The following is a 15,515-nucleotide window of genomic DNA, read 5'->3' as shown; positions in this document are numbered from 1 at the left end:
AAATAGCTTGCAATAGGTATATATTTCTTCCCTATATGCCCCTCTATTATTAACTTCTAATTGTATTGTCACACATTTGTTCTGGTTCATGGAAGCGATTTCTAGTATTTGTACAGTTGATCATGGACATTGCCCACCACAGGATTCAGTTTTATACATTCCCATCTTTTGACCTTCAACTTTCCTTCTGGTGACATATATGACTCTGAGCTTCCTCTTTCTACCTCATTCACACACTATTCGGCGCTGTTAGTTATTCTCACATCTTGCTACCGACACCCCTGTTCATTTCCAAACATTTAAGTTCATTCTAGTTGAACATTCTGCTCATACTAAGCAACCGCTCCCCATTCTTAAGCCTCGTCCTATATCTTGGTACCTTATATTTCATGTCTATGAATTTACATATTATAGTTAGTTCCTATCAGTGAGACCGTGCAATAATTGTCCTAATGTGTCTGGCTTATTTCACTCAGTATATTGCCCGCGAGGTTTTGTCATCAACCCATTTTTTTTTTTTAATATGGTTTTGTTCACTCACCATACATTCCATCCTAAGTAAATAATCGATGGTTCTCTGTATGGTCATACATTTATGTGTTCACCACCTTCTCCACTATCTATATAAGGGCATCTACATTTATTCCACAAGGCAGGAGGGAGAGTCAAAGAAGGTAGAGCGGCAAAAGAAAGAGGAAAAAGAAATGACAGCTAGGAAGCAGCAAAAGGCAAAATAACCTTAAATCAAAGTAGAGTAAAGAATCAGACAATACCACCAATGTCAAGTGTCTAACATGCCTCCTCTATCCTCCCCTCTTATCTGCATTCACCTTGGTATATCACCTTTGTTACATTAAAGGAAGCATAATACAATGATTCTATTAGTTACAGTCTCTAGTTTATGTTGATTGCATCCCTCCCCCAATGCCTCCGCATTTTTAACACCTTGCAAGGTTGACATTTGCTTGTTCTCCCTCGTAAAAAGAACATATTTGAACATTTTATCACAATTGTTGAATACGCTAGATTTCACCAAGTTACACAGTCCCAGTCGTTATCTTTCCTCCTTTCTTGTGGTGTCTCACATGCTCCCCACCCTCCTCTCTCAACCGTATTCATAGTTACCTTTGTTCAGTGTACTTACATTGCTGTGCTGCCATCTCCCAAAATTGTGTTCCAAACCACGCACTCCTGTCTTCTTCTATCACTCTGCAGTGTTCCCTTTAGTATTTCCTATAGGGCAGGTGTCTTGTTCACAAAGTCTCTCATTGTCTGTTTGTCAGAAAATATTTTGAGCTCTCCCTCATATTTGAAGGACAGCTTTGCTGGATACAGGATTCTTGGTTGGTGGTTTTTCTCTTTCAGTATCCTAAATATATCACACCACTTCCTTCTTGCCTGCATGGTTTCTGCTGAGAGATCTGCACATAGTCTTATTAAGCTTCCTTTGTATGTAATGGATCACTTTTCTCTTGCTGCTTTCAGGATTCTCTCTTTGTCTTTGACATTTGATAATCTGATTATTAAGTGTCTTGGCGTAGGCCTATTCAGATCTCTTCTGTTTGGAGTACGCTGCGCTTCTTGGATCTGTAATTTTATGTCTTTCATAAGAGATGGGAAATTTTCATTAATTATTTCCTCTATTATTGCTTCTGCCCCCTTTCCCTTCTCTTCTCCTTCTGGGACACCAATAATACATACATTATTGTACTTTGTTTCATCCTTGAGTTCCCGGAGACTTTGCTCATATTTTCATTCTTTTCTCCATCTGCTCCTTTGCGTGTAGGCTTTCAGGTGTTTTGTTCTCCAGTTACTGAGTGTTTTCTTCTGCCTCTTGAGATCTGCTGTTGTATGTTTCCATTGCGTCTTTCATCTCTTGTGTTGTGCCTTTCATTTCCATAGATTCTACTAGTTGTTTTTTTGAACTTTTGATTTCTGCCATATATATGCCCAGTGTTTTCTTTACAGCCTCTATCTCTTTTGCAATATCTTCTCTAAACTTTTTGATTTGATTTAACATTAGTTGTTTAAATTCCTGTATCTCAGTTGAAGTGTATGTTTGTTCCTTTGACTGGGCCATAACTTTGTTTTTCTTAGTGTAGGTTGTAATTTTCTGTTGTCTAGGCATGGTTTCCTTGGTTATCCAAATCAGGTTTTCCCAGACCAGAACAGGCTCAGGTCCCAGAGCGAAGAAATATTCAGTATCTGGTTTCCCTGAGGGTGTGTCTTAGAAAATTGCTCCACCCTGTGATGCCTCAGGTCACTGTACTTTTCTGCCCAGCAGGTGATACCTGTTAGCCTCTAATTCTTGACTGGTGTGAGGAGGTATGGCCATGTTCCCCCAGGCTCTGGGGTCTGGTTCTGAATGGAAAGGGCCCCACCTCTTTCCTCTTAGAGAAGAAAGACCCCCTAGGGGGAGGTAATTAGCATTTTAATGGTCTCTCTCTCTCTGCTTGTGCTGTCTCCACCCTTCTCTGAGTCACAGTCCTGGAAACTGAAAATGACTGGGGATTTCTCCACTGAGCCAAAAAAGAAACAGATAGTCCCCTTCAAACCTAGTCCAAGGCGACCCTCCGGCTCTCCAAGGTCGATCGTCACCCAAAGCCTCTGTCTGTTTTTTGGGGATTCATACCTGTAGTGAGAAGTTCACACTCGCTACTTAAAACCCCAGTTGGAGCTCAGCTGAGCTATATTTGCTTACTGGGAGAGAGCTTCTCTCTGGCACCATGAGGCTTTGCAGCTCGGGCTATGGGGGAGGGTGTCTCACGACTTGGATCCGCAGGTTTTACTTACAGATTTTATGCTGTGTTCTCAGGCATTCCTCCCAATTCAGGTTGGTGTATGATGAGTGGAAGGTCTCGTTTGTCCCCCCACAGTTATTCTGGATTATTTATTAGATGTTTCTGATTTTTTGTAGTAGTTCCAGGGGGACTACTTAGCTTCCACTCCTCTCTATGCCGCCATCTTGCCCAACCTCCCAGTCTGACCTTAAGTGTTAGGCTTGACTTTTGAGTCAAAAGGAACACCATGCAAAGTGCATGGGTTCCATTTAATGTTTCATCATCACAAAGAGAACAAATAGAAAAATTCTCACAATGTCTTTGCTTACTCTAAAAATACATCATTTGGATTTTCAAACACTGGCACTTTTCTCCCAATAGCAACTGAGAGTTCAAAAAGAGAAAATTTGACTCAAATCATATCAACCATGAAATTTATTGTAGAAGGAGCCAGACCTTTAAGGGAACTGGCTTGAATAAAAGGAATCAGACTGAAAATGAGAAAGATTATAAGAAAAACTCAAGGCATAACTGAAAGACAGGTTTTTACCACTTTCAGCTTTCAAGTGACCATAATCATGTGACAAGTAGTAACTACAGCATTCTATAAGTGCATAAAGCTGGTGGAAGTGCAGATACCAAAAAACTTTGCAAACCATCTTTTGGTGTGTTTGGGATGGGGATGGGAGGCACATATGCACACACACAAGTATTTTGTGTATGGATGGGGGGAGGAGGAGGGAGGGATAGCATCATTCTCACAACCCAGAAATGAAATTTTCTCCATACCCTTATGTCATGAATACCACTCTCATCTTTTGTTATAAGAAACTACTTAAGTGCATGAATATATCTGTGCTGCCTACATTTGAATTCCTCATATTCTTTTGCAAGTTTTGCTTTATCCAAGGACCTTCTGTACTATTCTCTCTCGCTCAGAGAAAGTCTTATAATGGCCTGCAAGTCCCCGTGTGAGCTACATCTCTGCCACCTCTCCAACTGCCTCTCTTCCTGCTCTCCCCCTTGCTCACTCTGCTCCAGACACACTGGCCTCTTTGCCCTTTCTTGGACATACCAGGCATGCTTCTGCCTCTGTGTTCTTGCACGTCCTGTGTCCTCTGCCTGGAATTTTCTTCCCTCAGATACCTGCATGCTCACTCCCTCACTTCTTTTCATCTCTTGGCTCAATTGCCATCTTATCAGAGAGCCTTTTCCAAACTATTAAAATAGCAACACCCCTGTGATCCCACTCTTACCTTGCTTCACTTTTATTCATAGATTTTGCCACCCCCCTGAAGATTACATCTATCTTTCTTTCTTTCATTTTCTGCCTCTCTCCCTCCACTAGGGTTTAAGCTCCATGAGGCAAAAACTTTGCTCTGCCCATTCAATATTAAATTTCCAGTGCCCGAAGATAGTCATATTCAAGCAATCTTTTTGTCATTTAAATTGAAATGAAATTATTTACTTGGCATTTTTTATTTGAAAAAGATTTTAACATAGCCTTAACCCAAACAATTATATTATGAAACCATGAGTATGGAGTGCCATGTATATTTTTCCAATAAAACCATCTTATTACCACCAGTGGTATATGTGGTATATGTCCCCAGCTCTGAGAAACACAGTATCACTCAATGGCAATACACTTCAGTGACATGTTATATAGCTAACGCCGTGAATTGGTAGTGGAAGCAAATTTAATTGTGGGTTTTTCTCATGATGTCTCTTAGTCTCACAGCATAAAACAGTAAAGCGGGGTCACAAGGCCTGGTCCTGGCTCCAGATCTGCCAAGTCGTTTAAACTCTCCAGGCCCCAATGTCCTCATCTGTGTAATAACAGCTTTGGATGATTCCTAAACTTACTGCCAGCTCTCACTGTCTTTGATTCTACCAACAAACTACAAAATTACAGGAAGGAATCCTGAAAGGAATTAAGTTTATTGTACTCTTAAAATGAAATATATCTTTGATAAAGTTAACACTGTTCTTTTCTAAACCCCATGATCTTCCGCAATGAAGGCTCCAGATAACAAGTGCCCATTGCCTCGAGGATGTGTTATTGAGGCAGAATTAGGACAAAAGAGTTGAAATTCCTGGCCAAGGACAGAAAGCTCTTTTTTATGGAAGAAGGCCAGTATGTGGAAGGAATGAGTGAATTAGAAAAACACCATTCTGCAACTCTTAGAAATTAAATAACTGTTTCAGGAAAAGATCAGAACTGGATGCTAAAACCATTAGGCTCAAGTTTGGGGGAAGATGATATTTGCTAAATGCCATATATCACCCCACAAGTCACCTGCCAATTGCACAGGGAAAAAGGTACATTTGCAACGAAATGATCTGGTGGTCACCATCTTACAAAGCAACTTAGCATCCAACTAAGCATCAATAATGGTGAAACAGCCTGGCGATAGATATGATCAGAGCAATGCCAAGCCTGTAATGGCGTGGGAGAGAGAAAGTAGGGACAGCTACGTGATGTATCTAAGCAGAGAGAACTGGGGGGCAGTCTCATCCACATTTCCTGGGTCCCCAGATCTGCAAAGATGGCTGAGAAAGTTGTTGATCCTGATTAGGAACACAAGACAATACACCTGTGACTTGCACTTGTGCCCAGGGACAAGCAGGAAGAAGGACAACTCGGCAGATACCAGAATAGAGAAATGACCACCAACAGGCCATACGCCCCCTCCCCAAGCTGTGGCACTTCATATTTCATGTTCCCTGACACATACACTTCATCACCACCTAGAAAGTGAAATGCAACCTGAGGAAATGGAAAGATAAGGGAGAGACCCTGAATTGATGGAGCAAACGTTGAATTTTCTGTGATTACAATTATATGTCTGAGATTATCCAGAATGGTAAGAGACTAAATTTCTGCTCCTCAGTGGAGAAAGGGCTTAAAATAGATATTTTATTTAACTGTAAAAAAAAAAATTAAGTCATACATATTGCATTCTGTGTCTGAGATATGCGCCTACTCTACTCTTAATCCAATTCTTGACACTTTAGCAATTCCTCCACGCATTGCCAAAGCATCACAGAGGAATTAAGATAAAATGTGAGGAATAAATATTTCTGGGATTATATATATACAATCACCTCACAATTGTCTGCACTTATGGAGGAAAGGCTAAATGTAGATAATACATGAAGTATTTATTCTGGGCTACAGAATGCATGGTACTTCAATATGGATAAATCTAATGCTCCAAGGGTTTACTTCAAACGAAATAAAGCCATGCTGTGAAGTCTGGCTTAAAAATCTCGGGAAAGAGCCCAGCTGTTGAACTTCTCTCTGAAGCCCACACCAGTCCAGGAAGACATAGCTTAGGCAGAGCTGCCTCTCTTTGCTCTCAAGCTTGGATTATGAAGACACGCCTGCCAGGATGGATGTTACTTGCAAATTAATAGTAAACAGAGTCATTGGGAATGCCAGCTAAATAAGAAATGGCCTCTGTTTAAAATTTAAAGGCAATATATTACTGAAACAACCACACGTTTGAAAATATGTCCAAGGATATTTAGTATTGACCATTCATCCACAATATTTCATATGTTAATAATAATGAGATTGTGTTTACTCATTGGAGAAAAAGAGACTACATCACTGCTCTCGAAAACAATAAAGGAAATCACCAGAAGGACAAGGCAGACTGTTTTAGTGAATGTGTGATTGTGTAGAACAGTTCTGTTACAGGATAGTAGATATTAAAGCTGGAGGGGACCCTTGGATGATCTTTTGGTCCTATCCTCTTATTTTTAGTCATACAACTTTCTCGAACAGATAATCTAGGAAGTAAGAGTGGGAAAGGCTCAGCTGGAGGTTGACGTTACTCAAGTTTGCCAGGACTACTAAAGTTGACAACCACAGCTGTAACTAGAAATACCACTTCTTTGCCAACATTCTCCCCTCCACACCTCGTCCACATCCTGCACTCAGTTCCCCTTCCTTCCATCTACTGCCACTAGTTGGAACGGGAATGACCCTTCTGCCTTCAATTCAGGAATATTAACCTCTTACAAAATAAAAAGACAAAGCGTTAGAACTGACATCAGGCATCCTCAGGCCACTACGGCTCCCCAGAAAATCAGAGGCCAATGTGTTTCAAGTTTTGTTAATGCCTTGATGGAAACAAAAGTGCTACATCTCCATTCACTAGTACAAGCTTAGGCTTTCTCACAGGAAATGCAGCATTTTGGTCTACCATTATAATAATTTGGATGGAAATTTTCTACATAAGGAAGAATTTAGTTTCTCTAGAATCCCTCTTTCCCTCTCTAGCAGGCTGTAAATACATCAAATATTAAAGCCTATTTTTGTATAAAAGAAATCATTTTAGCAGTTGCAATCCCTACTATGCAAAAGGAAAACACATTAGAACAGGAGGCTCCATGAGCTCATGTTTTTAGATCTAAGCTATGGGTTTTGGGGGAACTCCCTTCCCCACACCATCCTTGCTCTTTCTGAACCTTTCCTTCAATAAATGCTCCTCTTAAAAGAAACATGTAAAACTTACAGGCCAAGTCAATAAATACTTAAAGCTGGATTCTCATCAACCCACAAGCAATTTAAATAAGTGAATTATCTAAAGGACAATAAAATTAAGAACCTGCAATAATTTATACATAAGGTCTTTTATTAGCTGAAGGTCTTAAAATAAGCATAAGTTTCAGCAACTTTATATTTATGATATACGCCCATAAAAGAGACACACTGTAAATTGCATTTTTTTCCCTATAAAATCAACTAATAAATCTTGAGACACTAATAAACACTATAAACAGTAGTAGCACATTTTCTACGATTCAGACTCAATATAAATTCAAATAGGGCGTTCCCCACACTCTTTTCTTTAATGATGTATGACTATAACATAAATCTGAAAAATAGCTACCTCTTACAGAATTAGTTCAATGAACCAGGCACTAAACTAAGCACTGATTTAATTCTTACAATAACCAGAGAGACGAGTATTATTCCCTCAGTGTACCAAATAGGAATCTAAGATTCAGAGTTTTAAAATTTTGCCCAACTTTATGGTTAGCAGATGGGAGAACTGGGATTTGAACCAAAGTTTTTCTGATTCAATATTATGTCTCCAATATTATGTTCCTATATGCTCCTAAGGTTGAAGACATAAAACAGCTTACAAATGGGAAGAAGGTGCATTATTCAAACAGGCTGCATTCCAAAGTGTCACATGAAAATTCTGCTGATTTAGAGCTAAATTTATTCCCACAGTCATTCAGTATTTTTTGCCTCAAATAAAGTAAGATAAAATCATAGCATATTTAAGTCATATTATTATCTACTTCATAAATTCTGAAACGCTTGTCCACCAAAATCACACACTAGGATAAAGAAGAAAATCAAGAGAGAGAAAAATAACATAAAATTAGAAAGCACAGAGATGTAGAAGGCCAAAATGAAAGGAGGGAAAAAAAAGAAAGGCGAAAGAGGTATGAAGGGGAGAAAAGAGAAGAAAAACAGATTTTCAGATTTTGAAGTTTCCTTACAAAGTATGTCACAGTCGTTATGTGTGAGGTGGTTGAAATGGTTCCACCAAACAGTTTATGAAGAAGCAAAGAAAAGTAACAATGTTTCATGACTTTTGTTTAAGTACAAAATCTAATTTCTTAGAGGATCTTTTACCTTTTAGTAAAAGGTAAAAAGGGTGCACTTTCCCCTGAATCTTAATAGACTTTACTCCAAGGAACATAGTAAATTAAAAGTTAAAAGCTAATTCTTCTGCTTCTGCTCTTGCCTAATCTAGCCAGTTCTTAAAAGTTCTACCCACATTTTCAATACGTTGCAAAGAAAAATGCATGTTCTTTTCTCATATATACATAATCCAAATGCTGGCACTAAAAGAAGAGGCTTTGGAAAGTAGATCTTCACCTCATGGCACACATCTTCAAATGACAGGAAAAGAATACTTGGATTAATTCTTTTCTTTAGATACACAGCATTTTTCAGTTTGTTAAATGACTCAATGACTAAACCAAATGTCTCTTTCAAATGAATGTCTTTTCTAAAATTTCTGAGGACTTGACTGGCATTGAACAATTTTGTTCTCTACTAAGAAAGTGCAAAGACACACTTTTAGCTCAATTGAAAGCTGGTGGAGGGCAATATAAAAAGGTTTCCTATGAAAACCTATTTTCTATGATAGTATTTTGTGAGGTTGGCATTCCTCTATAAGAAGAAAGAACAAAAAGCTCATTACTTACTTCACAATAAAGAGCTAACTATTAGGTTTTCTTCCAAATTTATTTTTTGTTTGATTTCAGAAAATTAAAATAACACTATTGGTTGCTCTGAAAATGCCACACAAATTCATTCAAGTATCTTTATGCCATAAAGACAGGAGTCCTTCATACCAAATTTTGAAAAAAAAAAATGAATTGCCAAATGTAGATTAAATTATGTACCCCAATTTAGACATGTTTTTGGTCTTGATCCTGTCGGGCAGAGCTGAAGGTACTTTCTTATCGATGTCACATCTGACAAATTGGAAAAGATTAGGGGAATAGACATAATTAGAATTTGTCTGTTTGCAGTGAAATACTTTAATTTTGTCTTACTCTGGGTAATTTACATTTCATAGACATATCTGTATTCTAAAATGAAGTATGAAAGCCAGGAAAGCAAGAGGCTAAAATCAACAAAACCAGGATGGTAAGGAAGGGTCCAGAGACTTTTTGGTGGTTGCCATGGATCTATTTCTTGACCACAAGCTAACATTTTACCCTTACTGATAGTCTTCATTTCTTCACTGTTCTCCAAACCTCTCTCTCCTGTCTTTTCCTATCTGCCTGTAGTTCTCCTTTTAGTATTTCTTGTAGAGCAGCTATCTTTTTCACAAACTCTCTCAGTATCTGTTTGTCTGAAAATATTTTAAACTTACCCTCATTTTTGAAGGATGGTTTTGCCAGATGTAGAATTCTTGGTTGGCAGTTTTTTTGTTTCAATATTTTAAATTATATCATACCACTGCCTTCTTGCCTCCATGGTTTCTACTGAGAAATCTGCACGTAGTCTTATTGAACCCATTGTAAATAGAACTTCTTGAAGATATTATTTTAGTTAAGGTGTGGCCCAACTAAATGAGGTTAGGCCTTAATCTGGATTACTAGAGTGCTTTATAAACAGGGTGAAAGACATGGAGGGAAAGCCATGGGGAAGACCAGTAGCTGAAAGTGAACGGAACCAAAACAGAAAGGAGAAGACATCATCACATGATGCAAAAGCCAAGGAACCCAAGGATTGCCAGCCAGCCAGAAAGCTACCGACTCCGAGAGGAAACCAGCCTTCCAGCCTCAGAAACCATGAGCCAATAGATTGCTTTTGTTAAACCAACCCATTGTGTGGTACTTGTCATAGCAGCTGGGAAACTAAGACACCAAAGGATTAAGGATCTAAGTTAAAACACAAACACATACACACAAAGTCAAATTAGTAAAGAAAATAATAAAAAGTGTGTTTATAATCTTAGGGCGGTAAAGGCCTTCTTAAGCAAAACCCAAAACATAGATGAAAAGGACAGACAGATTTGCTTCTATATAATAGGTAAATCTTTTTGTTTGTCCAAAGAGAACATAAAAACCCAAAAGACTAATAGAAAATGTGAACAATAAAAGATTATATATAGTTTATAAAGTAAACCTATAAATTGACAAATAAAAAACAAACATTTGTTCTTCACAGAAGAACTATAAATGGTCAATAATCACGTGATGAAGATGGTTAACTTCATTAGCAAACTATCATTTTAATCCAAATCAGCCAAAACAAAAAAGACTGACACTATCCACTATGGGTGAGAGTATAAACAAATACATGGCGTAAATTGGTAAAGCATTTATGGAGGATAACTGGACACCATCCAAGTGTATATTTAAAATATATACATCTTTCTCTCAGCAACCCATCTGCAAGTATCTATCTTTATATACGAGGTATTATTTGAATAAGTTTTTGAAAATCTGAAAACAAATGCCGATTCAAAGAAGAAAAGTTAAATAAACCATTAATTCATCTGTAATAACAACAGTGATAATAGTAAATATTTACAGGGTGATTACTAAGTGCCAGGAACTTTTCCAAGTGCTTCACATACATAAACTCAGTCTGTCTTCATAATGAGCCTATGAAGTAGGTACTATTGTGCCCCATTACAGCTGGGATGCCAAAGCAAGAGAAGACGAGCTGGCTAAGCCAACTGGAAAGGTGAAATCACTGCCCTCCCCCCTGCGTGGGATCAGACACCCAGGGGAGTGAATCTCCCTGGCAACGTGGAATATGACTCCCAGGGAGGAATGTAGACCTGGCATCGTGGGACGGAGAACATCTTCTTGACCAAAAGGGGGATGTGAAAGGAAATGAAATAAGCTTCAGTGGCAGAGAGATTCCAAAAGGAGCCTAGAGGTCACTCTGGTGGGCACTCTTACGCACACTTTAGACAACCCTTTTTAGGTTCTAATGAATTGGGGTAGCTGGCGGTAGATACCTGAAACTATCAAACTACAACCCAGAACCCATGAATCTCGAAGACAGTTGTATAAAAATGTAGCTTATGAGGGGTGACAATGGGATTGGGAAAGCCATAAGGACCACACTCCACTTTGTCTAGTTTATGGATGGATGAGTAGAAAAATAAGGGAAGGAAACAAACAGACAAAGGTACCCAGTGTTCTTTTTTACTTCAATTGCTCTTTTTCACTCTAATTATTATTCTTGTTATTTTTGTGTGTGTGCTAATGAAGGTGTCAGGGATTGATTTAGGTGATGAATGTACAACTATGTAATGGTACTGTGAACAATCGAAAGTACGATTTGTTTTGTATGACTGCGTGGTATGTGAATATATCTCAATAAAATGAAGATTAAAAAAAAAGAGAGAAGATGAGAAACTTGCTCAAAGTCATACAGCTTGTAAGCAGGAGAGCCAGGTCTCACACCCAAGCAGCCAGATGCCAGGCTTCCACAAAATGTTAAATAGAAGACAGCTGATAACTAGGTACCAATATGGAAAGATCTCCAAGGCAAATGGTCATCTTAAAAAAAATGCAGAACATGACTGGTATATAACAACTTCATGTAATACAAAATGAACACATATATTTGATTATCTACCTAACAAATGAAGCTACGCATTTGATTATTGATGGAAGACACCCATGCAAATTAGATAAAGGTTCCCTGGAGTGGAAATCATAGTGAGAGAGGAGGGTAAAGGTGAATTTCCACTTTTAAATGCTCTGTATTTCTAAACTGTTTGAAAGTTTGAGAAACAAGAATGCTTTCATGTATTACTGCTATAAATGTTTCAGTGTTATTTTTCTTTAAATTTAAAAAAGAAGCATATGAAAAACAGTTTTTGTCTCTACAGATGTTGCTACAACTGTGCTTCTGGCTTTTGGTCACATTTTTTCCCTCTTTTAAAAGTTGATCCAAATAGCTGTTAAACTTAACCTCCTAAACTTTCTGGAATTGTTTTCAGCTCATATAAAAGGCTTAACCTTCAACCTCTTTAGCTTTGGCCCCACTATGTTTAAAACTATTTTTAAATAGCTAAATTTTTGGTTGCTGTCAAAAGACAATTAGAAAATCGTTGGCAAGACGAGAAAATTAAACTGCAAGTCTGGCAGTCAGAAAACCTGGATCTGCATCCTCAGGCAGTGTAGGTTTGGGGTCAATGACTAATTGGCAAAATCTACAGCCTTAATAGCAGGGATGGAGGCAACTGAGGCCCTTTATACGCACAAAGAGGTGGCCACAGAGGAAATTTGGCTTTTGGAAGCTCTCAACATTGAATCAGAGGAAAGGTTAGTCTTCTAGTTCATTTTCCTGTGATTTCTTAGGGCCAGTTAGATATTTTACTCTAGAAGGACAAAGGATGTATCAGAACTTAGGGAATAAACGTGATATCTGGCTTTGTATCAGGGAATACAAGTAACAGAAAGCTGATAGCAGAAAGTACTTTGTCCCAGTCTGACAAGGGCCCAGCCCCCTCCTCCCTGCTGGCTCCCTTCCGTTTTTTTCCAAAACTTTATACCACAAACGCCATCAGGCAGGGTTCCCAGTTGGAGAACACTCTTTGAAGATCTGGCAGCCCTTGTACCCCTCGATTCTTCCATTTCTCCTTCATATGAAGAAAGGGAGCCAGAAAGCAATGTGGGAGTTAAACACAAGACGTGGTGCAGCACAAGTGAGAGCCTTCAAGAGCCTGGTTGCCCATTTCATTGGCAATGAAGCTGTCCTGGAAAATTCTTTGAGCTCCTATCTACCAAAGCCCTATTTCAGTGAAAATGAAAATTAAAATAAGAGGCAGATCTTAAAAGAATATGGATAAAATTAATGTATTTAAGTAGGGGGGAATCGATACAGATGTAGATTTAGACAGATTTGTTGTAAATTCTATGCATTCTTATTAAACACATAAATGAATAATCCCTCTACAGCCGGCCAAGCACTAAGTTAGGGGCCTTATTCAGGGCTTCTGCAATTACGATAACTCAGTGTTCCAAAAAACCAACAGGACAGTGTAAAGGCAGAGAAATGAGCATGGAAAAAAACTGGACTGGGATAAATTCTACCTCTTGACATCTTTACTAAAACAGAGCAGGTAGCCTACTGAACAGTAGCAACAAAAAGTTGAAAATAGATCAATCAATCACGAAAGGAATTCTAAGTAAACACCAAGATGTGTGCCACCATCCGGCACTTCTGCGGGCTTCAGAACTAGACAGACACATATTCCAACAATACACTTTGAAAGGAAGAAAGGTTAAAATTGAAGATGCTAATGTGCAGTATGGAAAGCTGAAGAGAATCCTCCCAACTTAAACCACAATACTTGCTTAACCGTGTGTGAAAACTAGTGTGTCCTAAGACAAGACCTGGACACACTGACATCCTAACTATGGCCATTACTTATCTGAAAATTGAAAAAAAGGAGGTGGTGCAGGGGCTTTGAGCCCTTTAGAAACTGAGAAAATTTCCCAGGGTCTCTCTTTAATCATTCATGTTAGCCATCCTCCAAAAATTAACTATTTTCCAACTGCCAACCTAAAGTGAATGAAGTTGCAAATTCTCTCCGATCACTCATTCACTGGATTAATATTTATTGAGTGCCAACTTTGCATGAGGCACTGGGTACATAATGATGAACGGGACAAATATGAATTGTCCTGCCTCTTCTAGATGCACCATCAGCATTTGGTTTATGGGGAATCAACAAAACAGAGAAAAAATCCTTATGAAGCTTATGTTCAAAAAGACCTATTTCCAATGAAAACACCCACATCTCACTGGCTTTTTTCTAAAATCCAGGTTTAACCCCCTGATTTGGAATTTAGAGATCATCTTCCCATAAAAGCCATACCATAAAAAATGTTTGGGTTTCTGGTCAATCCACAAAGCCTGAATTGCCCTGCACTGAGCTGCACTGTGATTTTAAGAAGTTGCTGGCTGGTTTGTGTTAACTCTGGGACCTTCAAATCAGCAGTATTAAACTGTAGATTATAATCTCATGGCTTCTATCATGGGTTGAAACAATTGATGCTGGATTTGGTACAATGCTAGGTTTGAAGGTGAGCTGGCAGCCATCTTTAGGTTTCAGTCTGTCTCCAGGATAAAAGAATAAGGATGGGGCAGAATCTCTCCAAAGAAGCTTCTGAGTTCTGAGTGTAAGAATTATATTTGGAATAGCTCATTTGCATACCAACCACTGGCCACACACATGGGGTCTGTAATTCTGGCCAAAGTGATGCAAATTTCATACCACTGCTACTCAGAAATCACAGTCAACATACTTCCTGGTTACTTCAGGAGGTATAACAGTGTTTTTACATATTCTTCCCTTTTTAACACAGATGTTTTTCAGCAATAATCCCAGCTCTAATAGCATCTGAAGCACATTAAATTACATTAATTTTTAAAAAACACTTTTTATTCTGTTTCATTTCCACTCCTTGCATGAACCTCATCTTAACTTCTAGATCCCTAAAAATTATCAATTCAGGTCATGACTGGTAAAACAATAAACTCAGGCCCATTTCTGTTCAAATCATGCCACAGATATACTTGTAATTAAAAATAGAAAAATTAAGTTATTTTAAACAAGAACATGAGTCTCCCAAACAAAATTTCTAAAAACTATTTTATTTATGTTTAGGAATAAGGGAGAAAGACATACAATATCCAAGTTGCTGCCTGAGGGAAGTCGTTTACTGTCTCTGTCACAAGGTTAAGCAAAATCTTTCTTACAATTCATTAAGCATACTCCTAGGCTATAGTTGGAAAATGCAGGTGCTTTAGCAGTAATCCCAAATTTCCACATAAAACAGTATTTCTATCTTAGTGCCAGAGTCTCAATATGAAATACAATATTCTCTGAATCAAAATGGCTATCTTTTCTTTTCACTTCCATTTGCTGCACTTCAGAAAGTACATTAAGTTTGAGAGACAATTCTGCACAGGTGAAGGGGTGGGGAGGGACTCTCAGATTTTGCTCTAAGGATTCCCAAAGCTTTTGCTGAGCTCCCAGAAGGACCTGAACACATGTTCTCTCTGAAGAGCCCATAGGATGAAAGGTCCCAAACTACACCCCTCAAGAAAAGGCAGGACTGGTACTCTCTGGTAAAATCTGTTTAGTCCATCCACTCCCAGTGCCACAAGGGAAAGAAAGCATCTGATGAGAATGAGAAAGACAAAATGCCCTG

The 15,515-nt window shown here is 38.5% G+C and overlaps 1 protein-coding gene across 3 annotated transcripts in view; it reads right to left on the bottom strand.

Annotated features, from left to right (window-relative positions):
• NTRK2 (neurotrophic receptor tyrosine kinase 2) overlaps nucleotides 1-15,515 on the bottom strand; it is a 365,369-nt gene that overhangs the window by 260,019 nt on the left and 89,835 nt on the right. The gene's annotated exons all lie outside the window — the stretch shown is intronic.

The sequence above is a fragment of the Choloepus didactylus genome, chromosome 10 (genome assembly GCF_015220235.1).
Source record: "Choloepus didactylus isolate mChoDid1 chromosome 10, mChoDid1.pri, whole genome shotgun sequence".
Classification (NCBI taxonomy): domain Eukaryota; kingdom Metazoa; phylum Chordata; class Mammalia; order Pilosa; family Megalonychidae; genus Choloepus; species Choloepus didactylus.
Note: the sequence above shows the minus strand (reverse complement) of the source record. Positions and strands in the feature narration are given on the sequence as shown.